Raw genomic sequence first — 13,629 nt, 5'->3', positions numbered from 1 at the left:
CTGTTAAGATGAAGAAAACAAGAAAAGAAAAGAAAGTTTTTTGAAAAAGAAAAAAAAATGTATCTAAAACTTCCAAATTAGATCCAGAGATTTGTTTATCCTTTAATTTATAATAATGAATAACAAAAAAGTATGCATTTGGTATCTGTAAATGGTTCACTTTATCACTATTGAATGAATTCCTTTAACATTTCTGAATCTGATTTTTGAAAAGGTAAATGCGGAGGCTTGTATCTCTTAAGTATTTTCAAATAGCAAAGAGTGTTGTTGTTGTTGTTATTGTTTATTAGTAAGCATAATATATGGAAACATCAAAGGCATGGGAGAAAGACTTGACTTTAAATTTTAACTCCATAATCTACCATGTTAAAATCTTAAAATACTATCTCCTTTGAGTCTTAGATTCCCAAAATCTACTTAGGAATAATAACAATAATATCTATTTATCAGGGTTATTGAGAGGTTTAAATTAGAAAATATATGGGAGCTCAATTATTATTAAATTTTTCTTCCACTCTTCTCTAACCTATTCCTGCTTCACTTTCAAATCTGTTTCATGTAATAATTTGTATATAATTTCTTAGCTACAGACCAAAAGTTTCAGTGGTATGCTGGTAAATTTTAACAACTAGTTCTTTAGAGGAAAAAAAGCCCTGATTTGTAGTGTTTATTAATTTCTGTGGTATAAATACTCCCACCATGGCCAATTAGAAGCTACCAACGTGATGTCACTGAAGGAAGAGTTAAGAGAAACAAACAATGCCCTCTAGCAGGCTGGTGGGAGTGGGCTTCCGCACACCACTAACTCTTAGAACGTAGGGCTGAATTCTTCTGTGTCTTCTGCATAGTCCAATGGTAAATGGAAAGAGGGGAGATGAAAAAGAATCAGTTTGACAGTGAGAGATTAAGCATAAATAATAAAGAGGCAGTCTCTTGATGGATTATTTACAGGTTCCAAGAGTAATATGGTAGAAAAACCTGAAAATTTTCACTGCAAGTTCTAACTTCTTCACTGCCTCTCATCTGCTCTTTCTTCTATGCCGTTCTAGGTGCTGATTATTTGGTTTTAATAATGAAAAAACAAAAACCAGTAGCTTCTTTTCCCTGTCCTTACGGTGTTGGCACTCCAATGGAAGGGAGACTTTAAAGACTTAAACAAAAAAAAAAAAAAAAAAAAAAGGCATAATTACAAACTATGACGTGTGTTACGGTGCAAGTGAACTGAGTGCTAAGGCAGGAAACAGCAGGTTGATGACTAGTTAAAGCAGTAAATGGAACTTCTGAAGACTTCTTTTGGGAGGTTTAAAATTATGAACTCAATTTCTTTAATAGTAAAGGGCTATTCGAATTATCTATTTCATCATGGGTGAATTTTGGTAGTTTGTATTTTCCGAGAAATTAGTCCATTTTGTCTGTTCCTAAAACAAACAAAACCAGGGAGTCAGTAAACTTGAGGTCAAGAGGAAAAGCATTCATTTCTTTTTTTTTTTTTTAACATCTTTATTAGGGTGTAATTGCTTTACAATGGTGTGTTAGTTTCTGCTTTATAAAAAAGTGAATCAGTTATACATATACATATGTTCCCATATCTCTTCCCTCTTGCGTCTCCCTCCCTCCCACCCTCCCTATCCCACCCCTCCAGGCGGTCACAAAGCACCAAGCTGATCTCCCTGTGCTATGCGGCTGCTTCCCACTAGCAATCTACCTTACGTTTGGTAGTGTATATATGTCCATGCCTCTCTCTCGCTTTGTAACACCTTACCCTTCCCCCATCCCATATCCTCAAGTCCGTTCTCCAGTAGGTCTGTGTCTTTATTCCTGTCTTACCCCTAGGTTCTTCATGACATTTTTTTCCTCTTAAATTCCATATATATGTGTTAGCATACAGTATTTGTCTTTCTCTTTCTGACTTACTTCACTCTCTATAACAGACTCTAGGTCTATACACCTCATTACAAAGAGCTCAATTTCGTTTCTTTTCATGGCTGAGTAATATTCCATTGTATATATGTGCCACATCTTCTTTATCCATTCATCCGATGATGGACACTTAGGTTGTTTCCATCTCCGGGCTATTGTAAATAGAGCTGCAATGAACATTTTGGTACATGACTCTTTTTGAATTATGGTTTTCTCAGGGTATATGCCCAGTAGTGGGATTGCTGGGTCATATGGTAGTTCTATTTGTAGTTTTTTAAGGAACTTCCATACTGTTCTCCATAGTGGCAGTAACAATTCACATTCCCACCAGCAGTGCAGGAGTGTTCCCTTTTCTCCACACCCTCTCCAGCATTTATTGTTTTTAGATTTTTTTGATGATGGCCATTCTAACTGGTGTGAGATGATATCTCATTGTAGTTTTGATTTGCATTTCTCTAATGATTAATGATGTTGAGCATTCATTCATGGGTTTGTTGGCAGTCTGTATATCTTCTTTGGAGAAATGTCTATTTAGGTCTTCTGCCCATTTTTGGATTGGGTTGTTTGATTTTTTGTTATTGAGCTGCATGAGCTGCTTGTAAATTTTGGAAATTAATCCTTTGTCAGTTGCTTCATTTGCAAATATTTTCTCCCATTCTGAGGGTTGTCTTTTGGTCTTGTTTATGGTTTCCTTTGCAGTGCAACAGCTTTTAAGTTTCATTAGGTCCCATTTGTTTATTTTTGTTTTTATTTCCATTTCTCTAGGAGGTGGGTCAAAAAGGGTCTTGCTGTGACTTATGTCATAGAGTGCCCTGCCTATGTTTTCCTCTAAGAGTTGGATAGTTTCTGGCCTTATATTTAGGTCTTTAATACATTTTGAGCTTATTTTTGTGTATGGTGTTAGGGAGTGATCTAATCTCATACTTTTACATGTACCTGTCCAGTTTTCCCAGCACCACTTTTGAAGAGGCTGTCCTTTCTCCACTGTACATTCCTGCCTCCTTTATCAAAGATAAGGTAACCCTATGTGCGTGGGTTTATCTCTGGGCTTTCTATCCTGTTCCATCGATCCATCTGTTTTTGTGCCAGTACCATACTGTCTTGATTACTGTAGCTTTGTAGTATAGTCTGAAGTCAGGGAGCCTGATTCCTCCAGCTCCGTTTTTCTTTCTCAAGATTGCTTTGGCTATTCGGGGTCTTTTGTGTTTCCATACAAATTGTGCAATTTTTTGTTCTAGTTCTGTGAAAAATGCCAGTGGTAGTTTGATAGGGATTGCATTGAATCTGTAGATTGCGTTGGGTAGTAGAGTCATTTTCACAATGTTGATTCTTCCAATCCAAGAACATGGTATATCTCTCCATCTATTTGTATCATCTTTAATTTCTTTCATCAGTGTCTTATAATTTTCTGCATACAGGTCTTTTGTCTCCTAAGGTAGGTTTATTCCTAGATATTTTATTCTTTTTGTTGCAGTGGTAAATGGGAGAGTTTTCTTGATTTCACGTTCAGATTTTCCATATTAGTGTATAGGAATGCAAGAGATTTCTGTGCATTAATGTTGTATCCTGCAACTTTACCAACTTCATTGATTAGCTCTAGTAGTTTTCTGGTAGCATCTTTAGGATTCTCTATGTATAGTATCATGTCATCTGCAAACAGTGACAGCTTTACTTCTTCTTTTCCGATTTGGATTCCTTTTATTTCCTTTTCTTCTCTGATTGCTGTGGCTAAAACTTCCAAAACTATATTGAATAAGCGTGGTGAGAGTGGGCAACCTTGTCTTCTTCCTGATCTTAGTGGAAATGGTTTCAGTTTTTCACCATTGAGGATGATGTTGGCTGTGGGTTTGTCATATATGGCCTTTATTATGTTGAGGAAAGTTCCCTCTATGCCTACTTACTGCAGGGTTTTTGATTTTTTTTTTTTTTTTTTTTGCGGTACGCGGGCCTCTCGCTGCTGTGGCCTCTCCCGTTGCGGAGCACAGGCTCCGGACGCGCAGGCTCAGCGGCCATGGCTCACGGGCCCAGCTGCTCCGCAGCATGTGGGATCCTCCCGGACCGGGGCACGAACCCGTGTTCCCTGCATCGGCAGGCGGACTCTCAACCACTGCGCCACCAGGGAAGCCCACTGCAGGGTTTTTATCATAAATTGGTGTTGAATTTTGTTAAAAGCTTTCTCTGCATCAATTGAGATGATCATATGGTTTTTCTCCTTCAGTTTGTTAATATGGTGTATCACGTTGATTGATTTGTGTATATTGAAGAATCCTTGCATTCCTGGAATAAACCCCACTTGATCATGGTGTATGATCCTTTTAATGTGCTGTTGGATTCTGTTTGCTAGTATTTTGTTGAGGATTTTTGCATCTATGTTCATCAGTGATATGGGCCTGTAGTTTTCTTTGTGATATCCTTGTCTGGTTTTGGTATCAGGGTGATGGTGGCCTCGTAGAATGAGTTTGGGAGTGTTCCTCCCTCTGCTATATTTTGGAAGAGTTTGAGAAGGATAGGTGTTAGCTCTTCTCTAAATGTTTGATAGAATTCACCTGTGAAGCCATCTGGTCCTGGGCTTTTGTTTGTTGGAAGATTTTTAATCACAGTTTCAATTTCAGTGCTTGTGATTGGTCTGTTCATATTTTCTATTTCTTCCTGATTCAGTCTTGGCAGGTTGTGCATTTCTAAGAATTTGTCCATTTCTTCCAGGTTGTCCATTTTATTGGCATAGAGTTGCTTGTAGTAATCTCTCATGATCCTTTGTATTTCTGCAGTGTCATTTGTTACTTCTCCTTTTTCATTTCTAATTCTATTGATTTGAGTCTTGTCCCTTTTTTCCTTGATGAGTCTGGCTAATGGTTTATCAATTTTGTTTATCTTCTCAAAGAACCAGCTTTTACTTTTATTGATCTTTGCTATCGTTTCCTTCATTTCTTTTTCATTTATTTCTGATCTGATTTTTATTATTTGTTTCCTTCTGCTAACTTTGGGGTTTTTTTGTTCTTCTTTCTCTAATTGCTTTAGGTGCAAGGTTAGGTTGTTTATTCGAGATGTTTCCTGTTTCTTAAGGTGGGCTTGTATTGCTATAAATTTCCCTCTTAGAACTGCTTTTGCTGCATCCCATAGATTTTGGGTTGTTGTGTCTCCATTGTCATTTGTCTCTAGGTATTTTTTGATTTCCTCTTTGATTTCTTCAGTGATCACTTTGTTTTTTAGTAGTATATTGTTTAGCCTCCATGTGTTTGTATTTTTTACAGATCTTTTCCTGTAATGGATATCTAGTCTCATAGCGTTGTGGTCGGAAAAGATACTTGATACAATTTCAGTTTTCTTAAATTTACCAAGGCTTGATTTGTGACCCAAGATATGATCTATCCTGGAGAATGTTCCATGAGCACTAGAGAAAAATGTGTATTCTGTTGTTTTGGGATGGAATGTCCTATAAATATCAATTAAGTCCATCTTGTTTAATGTATCATTTAAAGCTTGTGTTTCCTTATTTATTTTCATTTTGGATGATCTGTCCATTGGTGAAAGTGGGGTGTTAAAGTCCCCTACTATGAATGTGTTACTGTCGATTTCCCCTTTTATGGCTGTTAGTATTTGCCTTATGTATTGAGGTGCTCCTATGTTGGGTGCATAAATATTTACAATTGTTTCATATATATATATATATATATTTTTCTCTTTTGTGCGGGCCTCTCCCTGTTGTGGCCTCTCCCGCAGCGGAGCACAGGCTCTGGACGCGCAGGCCCAGTGGTCATGGCTCACAGGCCCAGCCGCTCCGCAGCCCGTGGGATCCTCCTGGACCGGGGCACGAACCCACGGTCCTCGCATCGGCAGGCGGACTCCCAATGACTGCGCCACCAGGGAAGCCCTACAATTGTTATATCTTCTTCTTGGATCGATCCCTTGATCATTATGTAGTGTCCTTCTTTGTCTCTTTTAATAGTCTTTATTTTAAAGTTTATTTCGTCTGATATGAGATTTGCTACTCCAGCTTTCTTTTGGTTTCCATTCACATGAAATATCTTTTTCCATCCCCTCACTTTCAGTCTGTATGTGTCTCTAGGTCTGAAGTGGGTCTCTTGTAGACAGCAAATATATGGGTCTTGTTTTTGTATCCATTCAGCCCATCTGTGTCTTTTGGTGGGAGCATTTAGTCCATTTACATTTAAGGTAATTATCGATATGTATGTTCCTATTCCCATTTTCTTAATTGTTTTGGGTTCGTTATTGTAGGTCTTTTCCTTCTCTTGTGTTTCTTGCCTAGAGAAGTTCCTTTAGCAGTTGTTTTAGAGCTGGTTTGGTGGTGCTGAACTCTCTCAGCTTTTGCTTGTGTGTAAAGGTTTTAATTTCTCCATCAAATCTGAATGAGATCCTTGCTGGGTAAAGTAATCTTGGTTGCAGGTTTTTCTCCTTCATCACTTTAAATATGTCCTGCCAGTCCCTTCTGGCTTGCAGAGTTTCTGCTGAAAGATCAGCTGTTAACCTTATGGGGATTCCCTTGTGTGTTATTTGTTGTTTTTCCCTTGCTGCTTTTAATATGTTTTCTCTGTATTTAATTTTTGACAGTTTGATTAATATGTGTCTTGGAGTGTTTCTCCTTGGATTTATCCTGTATGGGACTCCTTGTGCTTCCTGGACTTGATTAACTATTTCCTTTCCCATATTAGGGAAGTTTTCAACTATAATGTCTTCAAATATTTTCTCAGTCCCTTTCTTTTTCTCTTCTTCTACTGGAACCCCTATAATTCGAATGTTGGTACGTTTAATGTTGTCCCAGAGATCTCTGAGACTGTCCTCAGTTCTTTTCATTCTTTTTTCTTTATTCTGCTCTGCAGTAGTTATTTCCACTATGTTATCTTCCAGGTCACTTATCTGTTCTTCTGCCTCAGTTATTCTGCTATTGATCCCATCTAGAGTATTTTTCATTTATTGTGTTGTTCATCATTGTTTGTTTCATCTTTAGTTCTTCTACGTCCTTGTTAAATGTTTCTTGCATTTTGTCTATTCTATTTCCAAGATTTTCGATCATCCTTACTATCATTATTCTGAATTCTTTTTCAGGTAGACTGCCTATTTCCTCTTCATTTGTTAGGTCTGGTGGGTTTTTATCTTGCTCCTTCATCTGCTGTGTGTTTTTCTGTCTTCTCATTTTGCTTATCTTACTGTGTTTGGGGTCTCCTTTTTGCAGTCTGCAGTTTCGTAGTTCCCGTTGTTTTTGGTGTCTGTCCCCAGTGCCTAAGGTTGGTTCAGTGGGTTGTGTAGGCTTGCTGGTGGAGGGAACTAGTGACTGTGTTCTGGTGGATGAGGCTGGATCTTGTGTTTCTGGTGGGCAGGTCCACGTCTGGTGGTGTGTTTTGGGGTGTCTGTGGACTCATGATTTTAGTCAGCCTCTCTCCTAATGGTTGGGGTTGTGTTCCTGTCTTGCTAGTTGTTTGGCATACGATGTCCAGCACTGTAGCTTGCTGGTCATTGAGTGAAGCTGGGTGCTGGTGTTGAGATGGAGATCTCTGGGAGATTTTCGCCGTTTGATATTATGTGGAGCTGGGAGGTCTCTTGTGAACCAGTGTCCTGAAGTTGGCTCTCCCACCTCAGAGGCACAGCACTGTCTCGTCGTTGCAGCACCAAGGGCCTTTCATCCACACGGCTCAGAATAAAACGGAGAAAAAGTAGAAAGAAAAAATTAGGAGTAGAAAGAAAGAAAGGAAGGAGGGAGGGAGGGAGGGAGGAAGGAAGGAAGGAAGGAAGAAGGGATGGAAGGAAGAAAAGAAAGAAGATAAAGTAAAATAAAATAAAGCAAGATAATATATAATAAAGTTATTAAAATAAAAAAATAATAAGAGAAAAAAAACAACGGATGGATAGAACCCTCGGAGAAATGGCGGAAGCAAAGCTATACAGACAAAATCTCACACAGAAGCATACACATACTCACAAAAAAAGGAAAAGGGGAAAAAATCATAGATCTTGCTCTTGAAGCCCACCTCCTTAATTTGGGATGATTCGTTGTCTATTCATATATTCCACAGATGCAGGGTACATCAAGTTGATTGTGGAGCTTTAATCCGCTGCTTCTGAGGCTGCTGGGAGAGATTTCCCTTTCTCTTCTTTGTTCTCACAGCTCCCAGGGGCTCAGCTTTGGATTGGCCCCACCTCTGCGTGTAGGTCGCCGGAGGGCGTCTGTTCTTCGCTCAGATAGGACGGGGTTAAAGGAGCCGCTGATTCGGGAACTCTGGCTCACTCAGGCCGGGGGGAGGGGGCGGCACGGAGTGCGGGGCGGGCCTGCGGTGGCAGAGGCCGGCGTGACGTTGCATCAGCCTGAGCCGCGCCGTGTGTTCTCCCGGGGGAGTTGTCTCTGGATCCGGGACCCTGGCAGTGGCGGGCTGCACAGGCTCCCCGGAAGTGGGCTGTGGAGAGTGACCTGTGCTCGCACACAGGCTTCTTGGTGGCGGCAGCAGCAGCCTTAGCGTCACATGCCTGTCTCTGGGGTCTGTCCGCGCTTTTAGCCATCTCTGGAGGTCCTTAGGCAGTGCTCTTAATCCCCTCTCCTCACGCACCAGGAAACAAAGAGGGAATAAAAAGTCTCTTGATTCTTCGGCCAGCCGTGATGCACTAGCCCCCTTCAGGCTGTGTTCACGCCGGCAACCCCAGCCCTCTCCCTGCACTCTGACCAAAGCCCGATCCTCAGCTCCCAGCCCTGCCCGCCCTGGCTGGTGAGCAGACAAGCCTCCCGGGCTGGTGAGTGCCGGTTGGCACCGATCCTCTGTGTGGGAATCTCTTTGCTTTGCCCTCCGCACCCCTGTTGCTGTGCTCTCGTCCGCGGCCCCGAAGTTTCCCCCTCCACCACCCACAGTCTCCACCTGCGAAGGGGCTTCTAGTGTGTGGAAACCTTCCTCCTTCACAGCTCCCTCCCACTGGTGCAGGTCCCGTCCCTATCCTTTTGTCTCTGTTTATTCTTTTTTCTTTTTCCCTACCCAGGTACATGGGGGGTTTCTTGTCTTTTGGGAGGTCTGAGGTCTTTTGCCAGCGTTCAGTAGGTGTTCTGTAGGAGTTGTTCCACGTGTAGCTGTATTTCTGGTGTATCTGTGGGGAGGAAGGTGATCTCCGTGTCTTACTCTTCCGCCATCTTCCCGGAACCAGCCTGTTCTGTCTTTGAAACCAGAGTAAAACAGGCTTTATAAAAGGAATAGGAGTCTTCCCTTTCTGTTTTTGTAGGAGAAATTGTGTAGAACTGGTGTTAATTCTTCTTTAAAAGTTTGGTAGAACTATTCAGTGAAACCAAATGGACCTGGAGACTTCATTTTTGAAAGTTTTTTTTTTTTTTAATATTTCAAGAGCTTTATAACTGATCTATCAACTATCATTTGTAACAATATATTATTGTCACATTTATTGACAGAGTTCACTTGCTTAAAAGAATATTTGTTGAGGTAAACAGTTACTATACAGGGGGTTTTATCCATGAATCCCCTATCTGTGTACCTGAGATAAATTTACACAAGGGTCCAGATACCTTGTAACAAGAGGGTAAAAAAGCATCTGCTAAACTTTTATGTTCATTTAAAATGTTTAATACATTTCTTGGGCACAAGTAACCGGTGTTTCTGCAGGCGGTGAGAAGGATGATGGGTTTTTGGTAGCTAACTTAGCTCAAGGGCACCCACTGTTGGTACAGTTAGTGCAGTGACTTGGATAGATGGAACTTGATTTTTGGTGAAGGGTGGTATGTTGCTATATCTTTTAAATCTGTGATGCTCCTTTGCATAATGTATTACTCAATTTTCAGATCATGCTTCCTCCTTTCTCTTCACCAGTGAACTTCTTGGTGATACCTCCCCATTTCCAAGTTCCCTCTCTTTCAAAAGAGGTGCCTCTCCTAAGACGGCCATGTCTGGTTGTACACATATTCAAGCCCTTTCCCCCTACTGCCCAGATCTATTAGATCTCAGATCTATTCTCAGTGCAGGTTTCTGTACTGGGAGTGGGGATAAATTCTCTTCTGAGAATAATCTCGTCTGTGTTCCACCCGGGCTTCATCCTGGTACTCTCTCATGTTGCCTGGGCCATCTTGACCTGTCTCTCTGCTCTTATATAGACTCCAAATCTGGCTCTGCTTGCTTTACATATTTTCTCCCACTTATATGTAAACAACATTGGTTGTGGGTGGTTTTATTTACTTTCTTTTTTTTGATATTATGGTTTTTGGAGAATGTGTACCATTTCTTGCAAATGCCTACCTCCTACTCATCTTTTGTGCCTGAAAATAAATATTATTTCTTTCAGGATACCTTCTCTTTTTGTGTACTCCCAGAGTGTAATAGGGAATTACAAATCTGACTCTATATTAGATCTGTTTCTTTTACTTTAACCTTTGTATTCTATTGCTTTTGCTACATGTTAATCTCTAAAGGGATGTTTCTTATAGCTTAAAGTTAACATAATGTCCTATCTCCGAGAACCCCGCCCTCCATGCCTGAACGTAAAACTAAAGCACCTTTGTTCAGATCACAGGAAATATCCTGACCCAGCCCACCTGTGAAAGGCTGCAGGAAAGAAGAGATTAACACATCCCATCCCAGAGCCTGGCTGAAACCAGGAGATATCTGCCGCAGCTTATGGCCTTTTTACATTACCTCTCCACCTCCCCCGCTCTTTATTCTATAAAAGAAATGAGCATCCAGACCCCAGTAAGATGGTTCTCTGGACATCAGTCTGCCATCTTCTCAGACTCCTGGCTTTCCAAGTAAAGTCATTATTCCTTGCCCCAGCACCTGGTCTCCCGTTTTATTGGCCCGTCATGCAGCAAGCAGAACGAGCTTGGACTTGGTAACAAGAGCGCTCATCACAGCACTTACCGTACTGAACTGTAACCACCCTTTACCTCTTCTGTAATCCTTCATGCAGTTAGCTTACTGAGGAGTGTTTCTGATGGTCATTTTTTCATCCTTTCTATTCAACACAGGGATCAACCTTTATTAGAACCTCAATAACTATTTCTTGAGTAAATGACTGTGTTATTTCTCGGTTAGGAACCAAGAGTGGGGCAGTCTGTCTCTGGTGCAGGTAGTAAGGAATGCACATCTGCAGATAATTTCAATACAGTAATAAAACCAACCAAAAGTTTGTCTGCTTTTGGGCTTCCCTGGTGGCGCAGTGGTTGAGAGTCCACCTGCCGATGCAGGGAACGCGGGTTCGTGCCCCGGTCCGGGAAGATCCCACATGCCGCGGAGCGGCTGGGCCCATGAGTCATGGCCGCTGAGCCTGTGCATCCGGAGCCTGTGCTCCGCAACGGGAGAGGCCACAACAGTGAGAGGCCCGCGTACTGCAAAAAAAAAAAAAAAAGTTTGTCTACTTTTTATTATAACCATAGGCCAATATATGTAAATAATTTCATGATAAAATAAATATTCCTCTCTGCTGGGAGAGACCCCCTTCTCTCTGTAGCACACCACTGTTATTTCCATTTTCAGAAAAAGATAGACATTTTGTTATAGCCTAACTCTCAGCTTTCTTTCATACCCTTTCCAAGAGTTAATGCCTGCTAGATAATATTCAGAAAGAAGAGAATTTATTTTATACTTCTTCTAGGGTACAAATGAAATATTACTTCATAATCCTCTGGTACTTTCTTCCTTTCAGCCTCATTATGACAAGCTCACCTTGATGCTAGTTTCTGTCTGCAACTCCTGGATTCAATCACCTCAAAAAAGGAGAGGTATGTAAAGGTGTGTCACACCTCCCTTTACTTCTGATGAGATGGCCTTAAGGTTCTCCTCAGCTTGACTCAACTTTAGAAAGATTTCTTTTTAACTCTAGGCACCTGATCTCCCTTTACTTAGAGCACTTTAGAAAACTTGCAATTGTAAATTCTTTCTCTGCTCCTTTGAGATGTAAATCCTCTACAACCCAGGAATGTTTTTCTCCAGGACCTGGGGGCCATTTCTTTGAAATGTAATCAAGGAAGCCAGTGCCGCTGTGTACCAGTCTCTGTGGGAGGGTAGGAATCTAACTTCAATGACCACAGTTATCAAACACTGATGGCCTGATCGCATTGACCAACCTCCCAACCAACGTCCTCCAGCACTTTTCCACTAGCTCACCCAGTGCTTCAAAACTCTCCTGCCTTTTGTTTTAACGGAGTTGAGTTCAACCTCTCGCCCCTATTTCAGTAGTCTTTCTCCCCTACTGCAATAATCTTGAATAAAGTCCTCCTGTTTAACCAGTCCAGTGCAATTTTTCTTTTACACTTCCATGTCTATTTTCTCTTTATAGAAGTACAACTAAAGTAGTATGAGTTTAAATAAAATCCAAACTTCAATAAAAAAAGAAACACAATATAGGGAAGGAAACTATAAACTATATCCTAAATAGGACTTTCTCAATAACTTAAGAGAAAACATTTTCATAATTTCATAGAAGTGTCCACTCACAGATATACCTCACTTGATAACTTTACTCTCCTTTACTCAGGTATGCATTTAAAAAACAAAAATGACAATGACAACAAATAGTAAAAGCTTCCCTTTCTTCATGAGTTGCCCTGAGCTTTGTAATTGTTATTATTATCTTCCTTTGGGGAAACTTCACCCTTTATAATCAAGATTGTTCTTCCTTTAGTAAGCAACCCTGCTCTCTTCGTACACCTACCATCAAGATGTAGTACGTTTCTCCAAGTTATTCAGTTAGTAGTGCTCTGGCACTCTAGGGACAGCCTGAGGACATAAGCACCTTTCATGAAATAGTGCAGGGTATGTGTGGGCACTGCAAGTCAACTCCTCTTAGAGTTTTTACCAACAGCGTGAGTTTCAGACATGCTTATTTATTTGTCAACTATGTACAAGGTAACTGCTAAATCTTACACCAAGACACATTTCCCAAATAATAAACATTTATTCTCAGAGACAGTACATTCTAAACCCACTGGAGGAAGAGAAATATATTCCTTTTTGCCTCCATAATTTACAAGGCGGCCACTTTCACAATGAAGTCCAGTTTTGGCATTATCATGCAGAACACTGTTAATTCTTTTCCTTTTTTTTTTCTGTCTCAGACACGTTGTGCCTCTTTGATTGGCCAAGAATAAAAAAGGGACACATTCTGGAGTCAGATACCAACTCCCTTTTCTACACAAAGAGCTATGTGCAGTTTTGGCAGATTATTTGTAATTCCTGGATTAAATTTTTAGCTAATAGCCATCTTCAACTCTTTTTTATGGAGGAAAACGTTTTTTTATTCTAGTTAAGATAAAACAACAAATAGGTGGGTAAGAATTAAGCAGATATTTAGTTATTTTTGTTTTTTCATTTTAATCAGGAGCTATGAAATTTCTAGATTTTATTTAAGGCTTGATGTTATAGCTTACTTATTTCTCTACCTTCCATAATGCCTATTACATGATTCTATATGAACTATCAGGGCCTGCGACTATGATAGGAAATAGTATTTCACTGACAACGACATTCCAATAACACTTGTTAATCACAGTAGTTTTCCAGTTGTCTCTATAGGTTTCTGTATTATTATAGCCTTGCTATTATAAAGATACCTATTGTCACTATGCCATAATAACTTTGGATTCCAAAATTGACTTTGGAGAATGAGAAACAGATATCCTTTTATTCCCAAGAAATATATATATTTCTGGAATTCACTATTTGCATTTTTTTTTGCAATTTGGTTTTTAGAATGAAAATTAATGGACACTGGTAA

This window comes from Lagenorhynchus albirostris, chromosome 7, assembly GCF_949774975.1.
Source record: "Lagenorhynchus albirostris chromosome 7, mLagAlb1.1, whole genome shotgun sequence".
Classification (NCBI taxonomy): Eukaryota; Metazoa; Chordata; class Mammalia; order Artiodactyla; family Delphinidae; genus Lagenorhynchus; species Lagenorhynchus albirostris.
The sequence above is the reverse complement of the archived record's forward strand: the minus strand, read 5'-3'. Positions refer to the sequence as shown.